Genomic DNA, 7,806 nt, shown 5'->3' with positions numbered 1-7,806 from the left:
ATACATGTTATGAGTATATGCTTCATGTTATTATTTCTGTTATATGAAATGCATGTTTCGTTGATTTATACTGGGAATGTAATTCTCACAGGAGTTATCCGGCTGTTGTTTTGTTTGTAAGTGTGCATGACAACAGGTGAGACATGTTCAGGGTCGAGGAGATAAAGATAGACCATGATTAGAGTGAAGACTACGGACTTTGATTTGAGATAGGGTTTGGACACTTGATGTTTAGTTGTTAAACCTTAGTTTGAATGAATGTATGCTGTACAGGACTCGTATCTTAATTTATACTGATATTTATAATAGATGAATGCCATTATGTTCCGCATGTACTATTGTATTTTAAAAAAAATTTAGACCCTGTTATTATAATTGATTAATTAGTCCCAAAGATGATTTAGAATCGAATTATCGTCCGTGTCCCCACAAAGTATAAGTTTGTAAATTTTTAGTTGATTAATATTTATTTAATTCATTCAATCTTATATTTAAAGGTTTTAATAAAAATTAACTAAAAAAATAAAATCTAAAATTTTAAATTATTCTTTAATTACTAATTTAAATAATTGTCCAAACTGAATAAATTGTGTCATAATAATCAAACCATTTTAGTATAGACCAAATTGAACCGAAGTTTTCCGTTTCTAAAATCTAAAACTGAAGTCAAATGGAGTCAAATTGAAATGAATTGAATCGAACCAACCGATGAAACTCTTATCTCATATGAGACTATCTCAGAAATCTTTATCCGTAGGACGATTTGATTCAACTCATATCTACAATGAAAAATAATATTTTTTGATATTTAAATTAATATTTGTGAGTAGATCTCATGAATCTTAATCCGTGAGACGGGTCAACCCTACCCATATTCACAATAAAAAGTAATACTCTTAGCATAAAAAGTAATACTTTTTCATGGATGACCCAAATAAGAGATCTGTCTCACAAATATGACCCGTGAGACCGTCTCACACAAGTTTTTGCCAATATTTTTTCATGTGTCGGATCGAAAAAGATAGATATTTTACAAAATTGACTTGTTAGATCATCTAATGAAATTTTTTATATTAAATATTTTGTGCCAATTACTTTTAAACATTTAAATTTGTTAAAGTTACAACGAAAATTTTTCCACGTCTTTTCAAATCTTTTATTTAATTATTTTTTTGATTTATATTTAGTTTTTGTTAGCTAAAATTTATCATTTTATAACTTAAAAATTTCTTTTTCATATGTATATAATTATATATATATGCATAGTTATATACAAAATTATAATTTTTTTTATTATGTTTTATATTATTTATTTTAAGTATTACCTTCTCCCACCATTCTCCCATCATTTTTCCCCGCCTCATTGAATCCCCAAATCTTCCCCACCTCATAGAATCCCCAGTTATCGCCAATTCTTCCTTTTTTTTTTCTATCGGTTAAGTGGCTTCACGAAAGAATTTCAGAGAGCTGCTGTTAATCGGAAGAGGCAGGGCCGGAGTTCATCTACATCAAGTCGGAGTTCATCTACATCAAGTCTATTGAGGTGAAAAAAGCTGCTTAAATCTAGTTACCCAGTCTTTGATGGTCAATTTTTAAACATTTTGGTTGAGTAGATGCAACTACCAGCAGTATTCTTCTGGTCTAATTTTACAATTTTAACTTTTGGCTTCTTCTTGAAGACAACAACCTTCAATGTATAAATAAACTGAAACAAATCCATGCTTGGATACGAACTTCTGTTGAATTTTCGGCTGAATGAATTATTAGGTTTCTGTCGAGTGTTTTGATTTGGCTAGTAGGAAATTATAGCAATAATTTAAGAGAGAATATATTTACTATTGCTTTGTGTGTGTATTCTTGAAATTCTTCCGTAACCATTATCAGAAGTTTTTATATCTGTCCATATTTGGTTCTTTTGTGATTATGAAATTAAAAATAGTCAAATATGTCTCAAATCTCATAATGTTTAATTATTGCACAATTAAATATGATATTATTGGCTACCTAATATACTATAACATATTTATTGGCTACCTAATATACTATACTTTCAGATCTTCTTGTTAAAAATGATGCAACTCCAGTTAAATTCTTGAGAAAATAACAGCTGAATCTCTCTCTAATATAAAAATGGTGTTCAAATGTTAGTAACACGAGCTATCGAGTACGTCAATGAAGAGGGGAGAATAAGATGTCCAATACTTGTTTAAGTAATTTGTATCAGCCATTGCGCTTAGCAGAGATATACCTCATAAAATATGGGATACAAAAATCATACAAAATGTGAGACTACCATGGTGAGCAATATGAACATCCACCGACAGAGCATGGAGTTTTATCTGATAGTGATGCTCAAGGTGAAATTACAGACATTTTGGTTGATTTGACTGGACCAGTAGAGATAGGAGAATCCAATGAGCCTATTCGAAATCAAGGTTTGCAAACCGAGAATTTCAATGATATGTTGAAGGAAATTGAGAAAGAATTGTATCGGGATGTGTACATTTCTCGGCGCTTAATTTCTTGGTAAAATTAATGCATGTGAAAGTACTGAACAAATGGAGTAACAAATCTTTTGATATGTTACTTAGGTTATTGAAGCAGACATTTCCTCAAGCATAATTAATTGGCTCACACTATGAGACAAAGAGAAATCTAAGTGAATTGGGATTGGGGAACGAGTCAATCCATGTATGCAAACATGATCGTGTTCTTTTCTGGAAAAAGAATGTTGGGCTTCAAAATTGTCCTGTTTGTGTAGTTAGTAGATGGCTTGCAAAAAATACGGAAGGGCAAAAAATACGAAAAAAAAAAGATGTGATACTTTCCCCTATCTCCTAGATTAAAGCGTTTGTATAGTTCTAAGCATACTTCAAGAGATATGAGATGGCATGATGCCGAGCGACTAAAAGATGATGGTGTTTTAAGGCACCCCGTGGATGGTTCTGCTTGGAAGATGTTTGATGAGAAATTCCCAGCATTTGCAATGGATCCTAGAAATGTGCGGCTTGGTTTGGCAACAGACGATTTTAATCCATTTGGTAGCATGACCCCGACTTATAGTATGTGACCTGTTATGGTTGTTTCCTATAACACAACGCCTTGGAGGTGTATGAAATCTGAAAACATGATGTTGTCTTTATTAATACCTGGACTGACATCTCCTGGAAAAGACATAGATGTTTTCCTTCAGCCACTAATTGAAGAATTAAAATAATTGTGGGAAGGCATGAATACTAGCAGGGGCGGAGCCAGGATCTTGGTTCAGTGTAGGCAACAATATATTATAATTAATAAAGAAAAAAAAAACAATGATTAATCGACATCTAAAAATAATGTGTCATAAAGTTTGAACACAAATTACGCACAGCTAGTAGCATTGAAAACAATTGAATGATCGACAAACATTGAACGAAAAAACGAACCTAAAATTTGGTAACATTTTGGATTTTTTAGAGATTATGAAAGATGAAAGCAATAATTAAAATGAATTTGAATGATTGTTAATCAAAGTATATGACGTTCATGTCTCGAGAAGAGAAAACACATTAAGGAGGCTATAGAGTATATACTTGGATACTAATAACATGTAAAAAATGGAGTCTAAAATTTGGGTTTACAAAATATTGAAAAAAAAAATTGGATCAGTATAGACAGCTAAACATATAATAATAACTTACACAAATTAAAAATTTAGACATAAATATATATATATATATATATATATATATATACATAAACATATAAAAAAAAAATTTGGCCCAGTGTAGGCACAAGCCCACACTGGGCCTGAGCTGGCTCCGCCAGTGAATACTAGAGATGCATCGACTAATGATACTTTCTTAATGTGTGCTACACTTTTGTGGACCATCAATGATTACCTTGTGTATGCTTTAATGTCTGGATGAAGTACAAAAGAATAAAGCATGTCCAACTTATAACGAAGAAACTCTTTCAAAAGGCATAAGAAGTAAGATAGCTTACATATATGTTTTCTTCCTTTAAATGACCCAATGAGGCGAAGAAAACAAATTGATGTTCGTGTGGAACCAAGATCTCCTCCAAGACTTACCCGCTACAGATATATTAGCTCAGTTAGAACATGTGCATGTTGGTATTTCTGGAAAGTAAAAGCATTATGGAGGTATAAAGCGCAAGCGTTCAATTATTGAGCTTAATTCGTCGAAAAAAATTATATTTGTCCAGCTTGAATACTGACAATACTTACCACTTTGACATAACTTGAATGTAATGCACATTTAGAAGAAAATATGTGATAGTGTTCTCGGCACATTGTTGAACATAGAAGGAAAATCAAAACACACAGAAAAAGCAAGACTAGATCTTCAAGATATGGGGATCATAAAATAGTTGCATATCTACAAAGATGGAAATAATTGAAAGAAGCCACCAACAACATATATATTAAGTGCTAAGAGAGACGCTTATTTTGTCAATTTATCAAATCGGTGAAGTTTCTGGATGGTTTTGTAGCCTTATCAAAAAATGTCAATGAGGCCATTGGAAAATATTAGGGCTTAAGTCTCACGACTGTCATGTTTTGCTCCAGCGTTTAGTGCCAAAATGAATCAGGTCATACTTGAAGAAAGAAGTTTGTGAAACTATAGTTAAGTTGTGTAATTTCTTCCAACAAATATGTGCCAAGACTTTGAACATCAGTGATCTTAAATTGTTGGAGACAAATGTTGTTATTATTTTGTGCAAGTTGGAAAGAATATCCCTCCAGCGTTATTTGATATTATGGTCCACTTGATACTTCATATAGCACAAGAGGCGATAATGGGTGGTCCTCTGTATTTTAGATGAATGTATTGAATTGAGAGAGCTATGAGTATTACAAACAATATGTTAACAATAGAACACGTCCAGAAAGAAATGATGAAAGGGTGAACACATTCTCGTCTCGAGTTCTTTCTATATTTAAGCATGTTAGTCGACTCTTGGGCAATAAAGAGGTCAAAGTTCTTCAACCATCTTTATGAAGTAAGGCAGAGTGGTATGCTCTAAATAATTACCTAGAAATTTAAAAATACCTTGAGTAAGTCATATATAACTCTTTCAATTATTGACTTTATCTAAATTGTTGTTTAATATTATTATTTTAAATATCATGTAGATAATAATATTATTTTAAATATCATGTAGGGAGCATTGAAATGATCTACTAGCTAGGGGAGTGCTGAATGTGGAACAAGAAATTGAATTTTCAATGTAGTTTAGGGATAAGGTAATTAAAATAACATATTCAAGTCAATACGATAATTATTAAATCCTAAATAATATTAGGCTGAATTTGAATTGAGTCATTTCAAATCAAATTATATCTATGTATCATACTTCTCTAAACAATTTTTAAGCCAATGAAATGCGAGAATCTGTGTCATATGAGGCCACAGATGAATTGTATTCATTAGCTAATAGATCCAATTTCAGTGTGTACTCGTACTTCGGTGCTATTACCAATGGCGTTAAGTTTCTTATGGAACAAAGAGATGTGAGACGAACCACACAAAATAACAGTATTCTTGTACTCGATGTAGAAGGGCAAAACTTTTATGGTGTTGTTTAAGAAGATATTCAAGTGTAAATGGTTTGACACTTGTTCTAGGAAGAAAAGAATTCAAGTAAAAAATATATTCACAAGTATCTATATTGGGGCAAAATGGTACAAGAATGATCCATTCATACTTGCATCGCAGACGAAATTAGTATATTACTTGAATAATATCAAGAATGATCCAATGTGGAAATGTGCAGGCTTATACCCCACGTAATCAGTGAGACTATCCAATGTTGATGTTGAAATGATATTGACACAACTAGTTTTGATTCTCATGTAGTGCAATAAATTAATTCACAAAAATTGCAATTGTTGGTAGAATTACCAGAGTTAGAGAATGACATCTTCCATCCTGATGATGTTGAATCAATCAAGGTTATGAATATCAATCATTTGTTGCACAATTTAGGTGATTTTATAGTTGATAATGATGATTTTGAAGGCGACACATTAGAAGAATATGATGAATAAGATGATGGTACTGTTGAAATTGACGAGGATGATGGTATTGAAAATGAAAATAATGACACTACTTCAGAAGAAATAAGAAATATATTTTTTATATTACTGTTGGTTTATCTATTCTTTATGTTATTGTCCATTTATTCAATGATTTTTGATGTCATTCATTTATTCGTATTATTGATTTTCTAATATTTTTTACATGATGTCTAGTTTGAATGCTAGTGCTTATGGTACTAGAGAGGGTGGATTAGGAGGGGATGGAAGAGGCAGACATATAACATGGAGACAACAATCTTGTAGTAAAGTTCTCGAGAAAGCATTGAGAAATCAAAAAAATGATAAATTGGAGGTTGAGTTTGAAGAATATACATGGGTAATGTTGGAGAAATTGGAAATGATTTAATTACTCAAATAGTTCGAGATACAATATCTCCTCGAATTACAGTTTGGGAAGATGTCATTTTGGTTTAAAAACAACTCATCTTTGATGTCTTGATGTAAGTTTTGAAATTTACATAATGTTATTTTAATGATATAATAATAAGAATCTATGTATTAATGGTTTGTGTTTTTTTTGGAAGAACAAATTTATATATCCAAATACGAGTATGGTGAAGGTGGAGGTAGAGCGGCTCACCATGAGAGCAATTTGAGAATGAAGATGAGGAGGCGCTAGAAGCAACTCGATGGGTTGCAAAATAAAGATGCACCAAAGAGAAAGCCATACAAGGGAATAAGCTAAGATGATTGAGATTTTCTTTGTGATTATTTTGGAAAGAATGAACAAATGATCAGTAATAATTAGATTATTTGATAAATATTTTAGTATTACTTTCACTAATATATTTCTTTATTTTTGTAGGAAAAATCCGAAAAGAATATAAATAATCAGTATTGTAGACCACTTGAAGGCGCTTATGGATCAAAGACTTTGGTTCGATATTATCACACTGCTGTAAGTTTTATTATAAAATATTATTTATTTTTACATTTTATATGATAATAATTGTTTTATTTTTAAGGCCGATCTTGTGATGGGAGAGTTTCTTAGCGTGTTTGACACCTTTGAGCAATTGTTTCACAAAGGAGGAGAATATAATAATGATTGGACTATACAAAATATGTAAGTATCTTTTACTATTTTTTAGGAGAACCATGAATACTAATTGTTTTGTTAGTAAAATACCAATTTTTCCCTCTCAATGTATACATGTTTTGTTTTTTTTTTTTATGTTCACTTGTGTATATATTTTTTGGTTTGTTATTGGTGTTGAAAAATTTTGGTGTTTTTAAGGCCTTCGAATAGTTTGTGTATTTTATGCTCTTGACTTTTTTTGGCATGGTCAAGCTTATTTGCTTGGATCAGAGAGAATAATGGATTGAAACCAGTAGCGAATTATTGCCGATTTTGGCGAATATTGGATCCTGGACGTCAAATGCTTTATTGTTTAGTTTTAGAGCATATTTTCTTTTCTTCCATTATATTTTTTTAACAATGGTGATGATCATAATTGTTGTTTATGATTATAATTGTTTTCATATGTGATTTTAATGAATTTTAGTATAGAGTGATGCATAAAGTAATTAGCATATTGAGACTATAGTAACAGAAGAGTTTATGTAGCATTTATGTTGCAAATATTAAGAAATAAGGTGGATATGATTTAATGAACATATAAAAATTTATAAACCGGGGTGATTTTTCTAAATAATAATAATTTAATTTCTTTTAAGACTGAAATGGTGGAAGTTCGACCGAC

At 31.1% G+C, this 7,806-nt stretch overlaps 1 long non-coding RNA gene across 2 annotated transcripts; it reads left to right on the top strand.

Annotated features, from left to right (window-relative positions):
- Positions 1–1,321: 1,321 nt before the first annotated feature.
- LOC140823155 (uncharacterized) lies at positions 1,322–7,571 on the top strand. Of its 2 annotated transcripts, XR_012116161.1 has the most exons (4): positions 1,322–1,543; positions 6,257–6,543; positions 6,628–7,001; positions 7,069–7,571. It is a non-coding gene; the product is annotated as an uncharacterized lncRNA (long non-coding RNA). The 2 variants fall into 2 exon arrangements; XR_012116162.1 differs by lacking the exon at positions 6,257–6,543 and having other exon boundaries at positions 7,069–7,569.
- Positions 7,572–7,806: the final 235 nt, after the last annotated feature.

Source organism: Primulina eburnea, chromosome 2 (assembly GCF_022965805.1).
Source record: "Primulina eburnea isolate SZY01 chromosome 2, ASM2296580v1, whole genome shotgun sequence".
Classification (NCBI taxonomy): domain Eukaryota; kingdom Viridiplantae; phylum Streptophyta; class Magnoliopsida; order Lamiales; family Gesneriaceae; genus Primulina; species Primulina eburnea.
Note: the sequence above shows the minus strand (reverse complement) of the source record. Positions and strands in the feature narration are given on the sequence as shown.